This window comes from Gigantopelta aegis, unplaced genomic scaffold (assembly GCF_016097555.1).
Source record: "Gigantopelta aegis isolate Gae_Host unplaced genomic scaffold, Gae_host_genome ctg5991_pilon_pilon, whole genome shotgun sequence".
Taxonomy (NCBI): domain Eukaryota; kingdom Metazoa; phylum Mollusca; class Gastropoda; order Neomphalida; family Peltospiridae; genus Gigantopelta; species Gigantopelta aegis.
In genome coordinates this window covers 2,009-16,267 of record NW_024534764.1, presented here as the reverse complement: position 1 = coordinate 16,267, position 14,259 = coordinate 2,009, and the positions used below count along the sequence as shown (strand labels likewise).

At 34.5% G+C, this 14,259-nt stretch overlaps 3 pseudogenes; 1 reads left to right on the top strand and 2 right to left on the bottom strand.

Moving 5' to 3' along the window:
• Window positions 1-1,230: 1,230 nt before the first annotated feature.
• LOC121366511 lies at window positions 1,231-2,845 on the top strand (annotated as a pseudogene).
• Window positions 2,846-5,752: 2,907 nt separating this feature from the next.
• LOC121366510 lies at window positions 5,753-11,215 on the bottom strand (annotated as a pseudogene).
• A 134-nt stretch (window positions 11,216-11,349) lies between these two features.
• On the bottom strand, window positions 11,350-13,460 carry LOC121366512 (annotated as a pseudogene).
• Window positions 13,461-14,259: the final 799 nt, after the last annotated feature.

Here is a 14,259-nt window from a genome sequence, read left to right as displayed (position 1 = left end):
CTACAAAACATAAATGAGTGCAAGGTGCCGGAGGGGGGAGAAAATACTTAACCAAAATGTTTATTTTGTTACTACTTACCAAAACTTGAAATTCTGGGAGGCGTCTAATAAAGGTTTAAACTTCTTTTCTGTTAAGCTGTTTGTAGACTAGTCCCTCTGTTTGTATATCACCACTAATGTAATAGATAACATATTGATCTTATTCCTACCTTCATCGAGAGTCTTCTTCCTAAAGCTGGATCAAACTTAGGTGAGAGGACGCATAAACAACTATAAGATAGATGGCCAGTGCCTATGTTTACTAGTACCAATCCTAATGGCCGGAAAGTGAATGTAGTGAGTTAGTCATAAAGAAAACTCCCTTGTAAGAAGAAAACTCTAATAGTATAACACTATCAATATACACTATACCAAATACCCAACGTCCTGCTCATATGTACAAGATCGTCCTAAAAAAAATTTCTGATAATCTCTGAGAGAACAGGGAGTGTTATGAATATCATTGTAATATTTAAACACTTACCAGAACTCATCATGCTCCATACTGAAAGTGTCTTAACTGAAGAAGTTGTTACCTGTAACCTGCCATTAGGAAAATAAATAGGATATCCGTGTTCGTATACATGCGTCATTGATGCATGTCTTCACTCACTTTCATTCATTTTGTTATCGCTTACTTATAAAAGAACTTTTGAATTACCGCACACGTTTGTATCACGTACGCCCCAAAACGTATCTGTGCATTTCTTTGTGTTGTAACTCCTTCAGCAAGTGATTTTAATACTTTAATAAAGTTCACGGAAAATTCAACAGGCTTATATATGTAATTTGTGATTAGCTCATCAAAAGTACAAATTTTTTCTGTTCGTTTCTATTAGGTACTGGGGGTTTGTTAATGCGCATTGCCGATACCTTACAAAAAATGTTGGCGTGTTTAACTAACTGATAATTTCCCTAAAAGGGCAAGATTTTTTCTGAAGGCTTGTCTGTATCTTGACAAAGGCAGAGCCAAAAATTGTATAATCTATACACTTTTCACGATGGTAAGTAACGAGATAGCCACTATAAATTTATCCAGCTAAACCCTATAATAACCAAAATGACTTACCATCTGGATATTAACAGTAGCAATTACTTCATTGTATAAAATCTGTTGTGTATTGTAACACAGTGGGATCTTGTGATATGAGTCTATTCTGGATCAAATATTTACAATGTTTTTTTGTAGGCACCTATCAACAGTTAGATTGTGCGTTGGATCTTATGAGACGACTACCACCTCAGCAGGTTGAAAAGAACCTCTCGGATCTGATTGATTTGGGGTTAATAGCACAATGTTACAATATGTCTGTCTGTCAGAAATAATAAGTATTTTTAAGTGTTATTAATGTTACATCTGATAATGAGACAATTGTAGCATTAAACATAGTGGACATTCTAAAATTACTATATGTCCTGGAGATGCACACTTAGATGATTTTGAAAGATCAGTCTTGTTATTACTTTGATATAGTTGGGAATTTGATTGTTCAACAGTTAATAATTTCAAAAGAATGACAGTTTACTGTTATTATTGCCACACTCGTGGGCTTGTCAATATTCCGATTTATTTTAACAACAATTAGAAGCTGTCATTTCAATATAGAGAGACTATCGGTTCATTTTAATAATAGATATTAATAAGTTAAGATTTAGAATTTTATTACCATCTATATACTGTGTAATATGTAGTGATAGCTATATATATTTGAACACATGTACATGTCTGTGTATTTAGTTATATACAAAAACACACTATAGTACTGTGTTAGTTTTTATTCTACAAAATAACAACATAATTTAGTCTTATGAATCTTTGTATAATTTCTCCCTCTTTTGCCCTAAACACTCATAGGTACCTAACCTATGTGAAGATTTACCTTTCATCGGTGATCAACCATTAAAAATTGCTCATGACAAGAGACGGGCAAAGATTACTTACTCTGCGATTACAATAGAGATGGTGATTCTTACAGGTTAGACGAAAGAAATTTTACTAGTGAAATATATTACACCTTTCTAACCAGGTCACCATGGAGTAACAAATATGATCCTCCTCTGCTGATGGTGCAGTAACCTAGTGATAGGCTACGTAAACTAGAGATAAAAGCGAATGAAACCTTTGATACCTACCGTGAACTGTAAGTTAGTATGCTAACCTCGCTCAACTCACTCTTCTCTCTCTCTCTCCTAGTTACTTTGAAAGTGGTGTCTGTAGTGTTTATCTATGGGATTTAGATCATGGTTTTTTGCTGGTGTAATTCTCATTAAAAAACCGGTGATACAGAGAAAATTAAAGGTTGTTGGGACTCAATTCATGTAGTGGAAGTGTTGGAAAAAGCTCAAGGACGTAGTGCTCATTATAAACTTACCTCTACTGTTATTGTTGTGGCTACAGGTAATGAAGAATGGATAGAAAAGCAATTAATGGATGGATAGAAATTTTTGGTTAATAGATAATAGATAGACAAACGAAGATTCATGAATAGCAAGCAGAAACAAATGAATGAGTAGATAAATGGATAGGTTTCATCAACAAACATGTGTCTCTCTTTTGTTTAGACTGTTAAGCTGGTCTGGTACAATGAGCTTAGGAGGGAGTCTTACAAGGCAGGCAGAAGCTGATCACAACGTTAGCGATGCTAGTCCTCATATTGCCAATATTGGTAGAATGGTTGAGTACGTTCAACATTTGAGGTAGTAGTGTATAACTTGTGTTTCATTTTGTCCAGGAAATGGAGAATAAAATTCGATCACTCTCAATGAAATTTACTTTGGCAAAACTAAGGATATCGTCATGATTTAAGGCGAGTAAAATATTTAACATGGTTACTAGTTGTCATAGCAACACTGTACTTCAACAGATCTGTGAATGATTTGAGCATGAAGACAAACAACAATGTTAGCATCAGAGCTAACTAGGAAACTGCAAGATCGAGACTGAGTTTCTGTTGCTTAGCAACATACCTGCTTGTTTATTGACTAATGTTGTAGCTGTAATTTTCACAATAATTTCTTATTTGTTAATTTTAGTGTTGTTGTACTTCTGATAGGATTGTGTAACATTTAGGTACAGATATATTTAAGAAATGATTCTTATGACGCAATTCTTTTGTGTGACATCTTGTTATCACTAATTATATATTGTTTAGAGCTAATCACACAATAATAGAGATTTTGGTTTGTCAAGGAATTGATCGTGTATAGTGAACAATGCTAAAAAATAATTTGTACTTAATATATTGACTTAGTTTCTAGAAAGCCTGCAGACAAAGTGTTGACTCTTAACTATATCCGGCTTTTCTTAGCTAATTAGTATTCATTGTAGTACAATGTACAAGCACAAATTTGTTACAAATTAGTACAGGAATTGTTGGTTGTTATATTATTGTTAATTGATTGTTATATTTAGTACATGTACTTCTGTTGTCTCTTTTCAAACTGCAAACATTTGTATTTGAGTTTATAATACAATTAACACAATGTGTCATACATAATTTAAATGTGTTATGAATAAGTGTGGTTGACTGACTAAATTACACGAGTATGTATTCATTAAAATATTAAAACTTCATTCTGTGTTGATGAGATTCTTGTGGTAATTGTGTCATGACATCAGATGATAATGAAGGAGATGGTCCCTGATAGTCCTTGAAGTAAGGCCTGTTGCTGTTCATGTAATTCATTCTGAAAGAGAAAAACAGATTATTAACACACAATAGAGACGTTCCTTATATTGGCTGACCTCAAGTCTTGCTGTTCGAATAATTGTTGTTGTTGTCTGAGCAGTTCTTCCTCTGGGACTCCTAGTTTTTCTAATTTACTTTTACCACGTTGACGATGTTTCTAATTAGAAAGTGTGATCATTTGAGCAAATATTCAAACCACAACCAAGTAATTAAATAGAACTGCTTATAAACCTTAGTATATTGTTAGTATATTGTTAGTATAATTTACTCAGTAAACTACACTCATTAAACTTATAATATACTTAATGTTTAGTTTTTGACTCACTATAGCTTGTTTCTTTGTATTCTCTGTGAACCTGCTTCACTTCATGAATATATTCATGAAAACCAAGTGTCTCCAAGGCCTCGATAACATGTTTCCGGTGAGATGACTTTTTTTCTGTTGTTCTCTCAGAGACTTCACTAGCTTCTGACGCTAACAGATGTATGAATTCTTAACCAATAAAGATATGTTATTAAATATTGTCACTAGAATAGTTTTCTTACCACTACAGCAGTTTCAATATGAGATCTCTAGCATCAGTACTCCCACGAATATTTGGAACCATTTCTTTGATGAGTTTATTGACCACAGCTAAACATAAGAAAACAATTAATTATTATATGTAAACAAATCAATAATTATTAATGTTATAAACAAACTAAACAATGTTTTATTTCATAGCATGAATGAATTATCAAAAAGCTAGCACTCACAAGTCATCAAACCACAGATCTATATCTACCAAATGTAACAGCAAAAGAACCTGAGATCATGTAGTATACTAGACATACGTATGTAGTATACTAGACATATGTATGTAATATACTAGACATACGTATGTAGTATACTAGACATATGTATGTAGTATACTAGACATACGTATGTAATATACTAGGACATACATATGTAGTATACTAGACATATGTATGTAATATACTAGACATCTACGTATGTAGTATACTAGACATATGTATGTATATACTAGACATACGTATGTAGTATACTAGACATATGTATATAATATACTAGACATCGTATGTAGTATACTAGACATATGTATGTAATATACTAGGCATATGTATGTAGTATACTACTAGAGGGTAGTATTGATGTATGTAGTATACTAGACATATGTATGTAGTATATAGGGGCATATGTCTATAGTATACTAGGCATGTGTATAGAGTATACTAGGCTACATATATAGGTATACTAGTCTATATATGTAATACAGTAGACATATGTAGTGAGTAATGTCAAAGTAAGTATTAACTGTGTCTATTATATCACTAGCACAGTAGTCTACTAAATTTACTTTATAATATTCTACCTCCTTACGTTACCACACATATGTATGTATATCCAAATGTGCGGCTTGAAGAGGAGGACATATTACTTGTACATATTAAATTAGGTTGAAGATAGAGAACTATCAATTAAATGATTTACTTTAATTGGAAACAATTCACAAATCCTAGATCCTAAGTCTTAAAAACATGAACCCTATAATAATTATTGATTTCCATAAATCATAGTCCATAGATATTCTACCATTAATAAATGGTGGGCATGGACAGTGATAATAAGACCATAGTAGAAAAATCCCCTTAGTATATAAACCTGTCATAATGCTATTATTAGTGCTCTAGAGCAAGTAATCTGAATACAGAGGTGTCCTTAATTTCAGTCTTTTTAATATTAAAGTTAATATTGTTAGCAGAGAATTAGATATTTGCGAACCTTAAAGATATAGTTCTAGGATCACAGGTACTCGTTATTTCATTACAACTCACTTCGTGAAGATACAGTTCTTCATCTGAGATAAAAGACTGTCTGCCATAATCACTACCACATGTAAATAATTAGTGGGTGTGGTTAAAATGATTCTATTAAGAAAATAGTACTTTGTAATTACAAAGATAAATACATAAAATGGGACATCTAATGTACTCAATTCAATCAAGTTATCATATTTATAGTGTTAGCTTTGAAGCTTCTTTATCATGTCAGGATCATCTGTATCTAATTTGTCAATTTTACACCCAAAATGTGATTGTATAAAACATGAGATTGTCGAAGACTTTCGTCCGTCAACAAAGTTGATAGCAAGACCTGATTTACCATTTCTATGTAGGTATGTCTCACAGTCAGGTCTGCGATTGGTATCAAGTGGTATATCATAATTGACTACCAGTGTAACCTAGGGAGAGAGAAAGAGAGATACAATATTATCTAAACATGCTTTATAATGTACCTGTTCAACTATATATTCCTCTTGCACAAAGGTTTGTAGTAATTAAAAGTTTCTCCTTTCCTTCACGAAATCTAAACAGATAGAATAACAAACTATATGAAGAAAACAACAATGATAATCATACCTGTTCAAAACAGCAATTCTTTGCTCAATAGTTGACTCTCCAGTGATCAACGCTATAGCATAGCAATCCTTCTTTATGCATTTTCCCTGCTAACCAACCAGCAGATTTTGCGTGTCTAAAATAATGGAAATTAATAAAATAACAAAAAACATTAATTCAATGGAAGAGGTCATAAGAGATCATGCAAGTTTGTTCAGAGATAACAAACTTAGTCAAAAATCATTGGAGAAGATGCTATAGAGTAGAGATGTGGGTTGACAACTTACATGACAGAAGACAATACATTGACCAATAGTTTAATACTCCATATAAATTGGAGAGAGCAACAAATTTTACCATCTTCTCCTGTGCACCATACAAAGAATTGTTTAATATTATCTAAACTTTCTTCAGAACGTTTGAGTTGTAAAAATGTTGGGGATACTGATAACTAAAGAGATATAAAGTATTGTAACTAGGTAATATACATTAATGTACTTTTTCTTGCAAAGTCCATAACTGCATCACTGTAGGTAGCACTGAACAACACATGCTGACATTCTTTTTCTTAAAAGTCTTCAAAAAGAAAAAAGATAAACACAAGTCTCTCTCTTCTCTCTCGCTCTCCCTCTCCCTTCCTCCCCCCCTCTTTCTCTGTGCCTACTTGTGGATTCTAGTAGGTTTGATCTTGTTGTCCTTGATTATCAATTATTACATCAGCTTCATCAAGCACAAACATATTAACTAGTCGAAGGATCAAATACTTTCATTTTCATAGCCCCGTCAAGAACAATCCCAGCAGCTCCAATCAAGATGTGTTCAGTAATTTTATCACCACGACTTAAAGCTGAATAATACAAACAACAAATAAGCAGCTGCTCATGTAATACTAATCATCTTTTGAGAATGTTAAGTGGTGTAGTGATGAAGGAACAATAAAAAGTTGGACTAACTTCGAGCTCCTCTGACAGCATAAGTCATCTTGATTTCTGGACAATATTTGCTCATTTGCATGAGTACATTGCCAGTTTTGTTGAGCTGAATCAAATGTTGGAGAAAGACATATTACCTAGAAAAAACAAGATATAATGACAAGACAGTTAAAAAAAATATTGTACTTGAGGATGATCTTTTGTGGGATCTACACGACTCAACATTGCTAGGACAAAAGCTCCTGTTTTTTTTTCCAGTACCAGTACCACTTGGACTTTGTGCAATGAGATTCTGAGGACTGAAATATCAATATTGATATGCTCTGTTTATTTATCCATCCATTCTACCAATCTATTCATCCATCATAGCATTACTAACGGTTCAGCAAGGAGTAGAGGAGGGCCTTTTCTTGAAATCTTAGAACGGTTTATTAAACTTCATTCCATATGACACACCTTTGAGGAGATTGGGTTTTTCTGGAAGGGTAAGTGACAACACAATACTTCAACAATTGTTTACTTTAACTCACAATCTTAGCTCTTCAAAGGACTTAGCGGAATATAAAGGAGAAGTTGGATCATTCTGTTGTACGTGAACATCATTAGTATTGTCCCTACTACTTTGTTTCCTTAATATTTTTGTCAACAGTGACGCTTCAGCTTTACTAGTTTCTACATCACCAGGTTCATCTGCTGATCCAGGAGGACCAGCACCTTCAGAAAACCTTCATACTACTACACCAGTTGTGACTGCATCTTGTTGCTTCTCTTGTTCATCCACAGCACTGACCCAGTCAACAATATCAGCCATAATTATGACACTTCTCAGAGATCTGGCTTCGAAATAATTCCAGGTGAGTGAATTACTGATGTTCACGAGACAGACCTAGATTCAAAATTCTTATTGAAAGTAAATTTTAAATAGTTCCAGAAAAGGCAGTCTCACATGCATAAATGCGCTAATTATACGCACAGAGGGACCAATGACACCATATGGCGTTTTCACTTTAACAAAGTTTTACCTTTATAATATTAGCTCCTTCTTGCTACTTTTCTTTAGTATTTTGTATTTATAACAAATAAAATCGTAATAATGAAAAATAAAAGCTAATGTTTTATGGTGGAGTCAAAGACGGGCGTTACGTACTATACTATCTATGGTATTAGGGAATGTAGTAACCACTGCTGCAGTAGAAAATTTTGATAGTAAACAATGTCTAGAAAGTATAACTACAGATGAAGTATGTGAATTAGTAATGGAAGACAGTGATCATGAGAGGGAAGAGTTATATTTTTTTTCTGGAAGTGATGATGAATTGGATGCTGAAGTGTTGGAAGAACTGGATGCTAGGAAATGGAAGATACGTTAGTTGGTGCAAATGTTATACTTGGAAATGATACTGATTATAGTAGTGTAATGATGACGATAGTTATGTTGGTGATTATGCAAGTAAAATAGGTGAAAATGATAGTGAATAGTGAAACAATACTAGTATGATATGAACCTTCATCAAGTGGTAGTCGTGGGAAAGGACGTTCTCGTGGTAGAGGTTGTGTGGTCATAGAAGTAGTCGAGGGTGGTAGAGGCCGAGGTAGAGGATATCATAGAGCTCGTTGTAGAGGGCAGGGCAAACCCGATAGTAGCAACAACAATGTTTGATTTACAATGGAGTGACCAGCTTCAGATGTCACCATTCAACCATTTGCTAGTGTACCAGGACCAACAGTAACTCTTTCTCTATAGTCCATTACAGATTTTCCCTACGTTTTTTTACCAGGCAATTATCGACCTAATTGTAGGAAAACCAACAGATATGCTGCTCAGTGTTTAGGAAACGACAGCTGGAAAACCTGTACAGAGTTGCTTACTTTGGTTTTTGTATACTAATAGGGATCAACAAGCTTCCATATATATATGATTACTGGTCGACAGATCCATGTCTTCACTATGCTCCAATAGCATCAAGAATATCACGTAAAAGGTTTATGGGAAATCAAATCATTTTTTTGCATTTTGTAGACAGGGATACCATTATACCCATGGACACCTGGGTTTCAACAGGCTGGCACGAGTTCAACCTATTCTTGACCTCCTAAAGTTTGATTCTTTGTATTGTCCGCACAAGAGATGTTTCAGTAGATGAAGCAATGATCAAATTTAAAGGAAAGTCAAAATAACACAGTACATTCGCATTGAAACCTATAAAATGGGGGGAATAAAGGTGTGGATTTTAGCTGACTCAGTCAATAATTATATTATAGACTTTAAAGTTTTACATTGGCAAGGAAGGTGATAGAGTTGAAAAAAATCTAGGCATGAAGGTCGTATCAGAACTCACTTCAAAACTACCTAGTGGTCATCATGTGTACTTTGACAACTACTTTACTTCACTACCTTTACTCCAACATTTACTTGAATCGTGACCTTTATTCCTGTGGAACATTTTGTGTAAATCGTGCTGGAATACCATATGTTTATCAAACAACTAAGAGAAGGTAAGCATGATAAGTTACATACTTTGTATTTAGGTGATCTCATCAAGGAGAGTTTATGTTTAGACAAGCCAGAAATGTAGTTGTCACAGCATGGAAAGACAAAAGACTTGTCTATTATTGAAACCAAATACCAACCATAAAAAAACCACTTAATATTACCTCATATAATAAGTACATGGGAGGTGTAGACAAGGCGATCAATTACGTTCGTATTACCAACTCTGCGCATGAAATCACGGAAATTCTACATGTAAGAAAAGATTAAAATACCATTATCACACATTATTTATTTAGGTATATATTCAGTTCCTACTGGATGTAACCATCAACAACTCGTATATTCTTTTCAAGAACTATATACCAGTACTGCACAAGCAAGGTACAGTTATAAGCAATTCCGATTAAACTTAGCGATTGAATTGAAAGAAGACTATAACAGTTGTCAACGATATGGTATGCCCAGACCTACATATGACTTAGCCAAGCAAAGTCTACTACTCTCACAAAAAGAAGAAGATCAGACAACATAAACGAGGGAAATGGCCATTACCCTACAAAATTTAACAAAGCTAGATGTCGGTACTGCTGGAACGTTAATAAAGTGAGACATGAAACCAAGACTAAAATGTAAAGCAAGTGATGTTCCCTCTTGCATTTATACTCACGATGAAGATGATTGCTGCTTTGAAAAAGTATCATATAGATCCACAACTGCATAGACAGTACTTACTATCATTATCATTTCACTTAACTATCTTTATGTTATCACTCATGTAATGTGGACAGGTAAAAAAAAAACACCTCAGCCGTTCATTTTAAATATCACTAAAAATAAAAAAGTGTCTCTATCCTAAAACTGTGTAATAATAAAACAATAAAATAATAATAAACTAGCTTACTTACCGACACAGGTAGTTTACTTTTGATACATAAACACCTTTCACAACGCTAAATAAAATAACATAATGACTCACTTAGAGTATACAAATAAAAAAATGACGAAATCAATCTCCTCAGTGGGATACAGACTTGTGAAACATCGTAAAACGAACAGATCATACAAAACTAGCAATAACACAGACAAAAAATCACTTACCTTTCACTGGAGTACTTCAGGTGAGCTTATAATCATGTTTCTCTTGCTAAAAAACAGAGAAAAAGCACACACAAACAAAGCGTTTTTCAACTAAAAATCTTATGGTCAAGAGCATATAATGCAAGAGGGGTGCATAATGGCATGCGCAAATGGTTGGTTAAAGGGTTAATGGGAAAACAATTCACAATCCTAGATCCTAAGTCTTAAAACATGAACCCTATAATATTTATTGATTTCCATTAAATCATAGTCCATAGATATTCTACCATTAATAAATGGTGGGCATTGGACAGTGATAATAAGACATAGTGGAAAATCCCCTTAGTATATAAACCTGTCATAATACTATTATTAGTGGCTCTAGAGCAAGTACTCTGAATACAGAGTGTGTCCTTAAGTTCAGTCTTTTTAATATTAAACTTAATATTGTTAGTAGAGAATTAGATATTTTTGCGAACCTTACAGACATAGTTCTAGGATCACAGGTACTCGTTATTTCATTACAACTCACTTATTCGTGGAAGATACAGTTCTTCATCTTGAGATAAAAGACTGTCTGCCATAATCACTACCACATGTAAATAATTAGTGGGTGTGGGTTAAAATGATTCTATTAAGAAAAATAGTAATTACAAAGATAATACATAAAATGGGACATCTAATGTACTCAAATTCAATCAATTATATATTTATAGTGTTAGCTTTGAAGCTTCTCTATTGCGTCAGGATCATCTGTATCTAATTTGTCAATTTTACGCCCAAAATGTGATTGTATAAACATGAGATTGTCAAAAGACTTTCGTCCCCGTCAACAAAGTTGATAGCAAGACCTGATTTACCAAATCTCCCAGTGCGACCAATTCTATGTAGGTATGTCTCACAGTAGGTCTGCGATTGGTATCAAGTGGTATATCATAATTGACTACCAGCGTAACCTAGGGGAGAGAGAAGAGAGAGAGAGAGAGAGAGAGAGAGAGAGAGGAGAGAGAGAGAGAGTAGAGGAGGTAGAAAAGAAGTAGAGGGAGCGAGAGGGGGGGGGGGGGAGAGAGAGAGATACAATATTATCTAAACAAGTTACATAATGTACCTGTTCAACATCTATTCCTCTGCACAAAGGTTGTAGTAATTAAAAGTTTCTCCTTTCCTTCACGAAATCAAACAGATAGAATAACAAAACTATATGAAGAAAACAACAATGATAATCATACCTGTTCAAAAACAGCAATTCTTTGCTCAACTAGTTGACTCTCCAGTAATCAACGCTACAGCATGTCCTTCCTTATTTATGCATTTTTCCCTGCTAACCAACCAGCAGATTTGCGTGTCTAAAATAATAGAAATAAATAAAAATAACAAAATACTTTTAATTCAATAGAAGAGGTCATAAGAATCATGCAAGTTTGTTCAGAGATAACAAACTTGGTCGAAAACATTGGAGAAGATGCTAGAGAGTAGTGATGTGGATTGACAACTTACATGACAGAAGACAATACATTGACCAATAGTTAATACTCCATATAAATTGGAGAGAGCAACAAATTTACCATCTTCTCCTGTGCACCATACAAAGATTTGTTTAATATTATCTAAACTTTCTTCAGAAACGTTGCGTTGTAAAATGTTGGGGTTACTGATAACTAAAGAGATATAAACTATTATAACTAGGTAATATACATTAATGTACTTTTTCTTTGCAAAGTCCATAACTGCATCACTGTAGGTAGCACTGAACAACACATGTTGGCATTCTTTTCTTAAAAGTCTTCAAAAAAGAAAAAAAGATAACCACAACTCTCTCTCCTCTCTCTCTCTCTCTCTCTCTCTCCCTCCCCCCCCCCCCCCCCTCTCTCTCCTCCCTCTCTTCCTCCCTCCCCCCTCTCTCTCTGTGCTACTTGTGGATCCTAATAGTTTGATCTTGTTGTCCTTGAGTATCAATCATTACATCAGCTTCATCAAGCACAAAATATTAACTAGTCGAGGATCAAATACTTTCATTTTCATAGCCCAGTCAAGAACCAGTCCCAGCAGTTCCATCAAGATGTGTTTCAGTAATTTTATCACCACGACTTAAAGCTGAATAATACAAACAACAATAAGCAGCTGCTCATGTAATACTAATCATCTTTGAGAATGTTAAGTGGTGTAGTGATGAGGAACAATAAAAAGTTGGACTAACTTCGAGCTCCTCTGACAGCATAAGTCATCTTGATTTCTGGACAATATTTGCTCATTTGCATGAGTACATTGCCAGTTTGTTGAGCTAAATCAAATGTTGGAGAAAGACAATATTACCTAAGAAAACAAGATATAATGACAAGACAGTTAAAAAAAATACTGTACTTGAGGATGATCTTTTGTGGGATCTACGCGACTCAACATTGCTAGGACAAAAGCTCCTGTTTTTCCAGTACCACTTTGACTTTGGTGCAATGAGATTCTGAGGACTGAAATACCAATATTGATAATGCTCTGTTTATTTATCCATCCATCTACCAATCTATTCATCCATCATAGCATTACTAACGGGTCAGCAAGGAGTAGAGGGAGGGCTTTTTCTTGAATCTTAGACGGTTTATTAAACTTCATTCCATAAACACCTTTGAGGAGATTGGGTTTTCTGGAAGGGTAAGTGACAACACAATACTTCAACAATTGTTTACTTTAACTCACAATCTTAACCTCTTCAAAGGACTTAGCAGAATAAAGGAGAAGTTGGATCATTCTGTTGTACATGAAACATCATTAGTGTTGTCCACTAACTTTGTTCTTAATATTTTTGTCAACAGTGACGCTTCAGCTTTACTATTGCTACATCACCGGGTTCATCTGCTGATCCGGAGGACCAGCACCTTCAGAAACTTTCATACTAGCTACACCAGTTGTGACTGCATCTTGTTGCTTCTCTTGTTCATCCACAGCACTGGCCCAGTCACAATATCAGCCATAATTATGACACTTCTTATAGATCTGGCTTCGAAATAATTCCAGTGAGGATTACTGGATGTTCACAGTATGGACAGACCTAGATTCAAATTGAAAGCAAATTTTAAATAGTTTCAAGAAAAGGCAGTCCCACGTGTATAAATGCGCTAATTATACGCACAGAGGAGCGTGTCGTAATACTGAAAAAATTAATGATGTTAGGAAGCTGGAAAATACATTTGTGTTTTAGTGGGAGGTGTAGGACTTCTTTTACTATTTCTACACTCCATGGTACTATTTCCAATATTTCTCGTCATATTTATCTTTTTAGGAGGTGCTCTGGCCATTTCTTGAGGGTGGGGTATGAGCTCAGACGTCCCGAAACACCAACCACCCCCCCTAATCCCAAGACAGATTCAGTTTTGTTTCGAATGCAGAGTGTACCCTCCTAGAACAATCAGACCTACCCTTGTCTCTGCCAATGTTGAGCCTGCATACTATGTGTTATAGACCTCATATTAATGCATCATGTCACTCCTTTATGTACATGATAGTGCCATCCACAATGAGAATTTTTTTGCCAGTCTAAGTGCCAGAGATATGGAGTGTCCTTCATGTCTTATTGAAACGAGTCAGAGTCAATCGATACTTTAAAATTAATATCACATGACACCATCGAAGTATT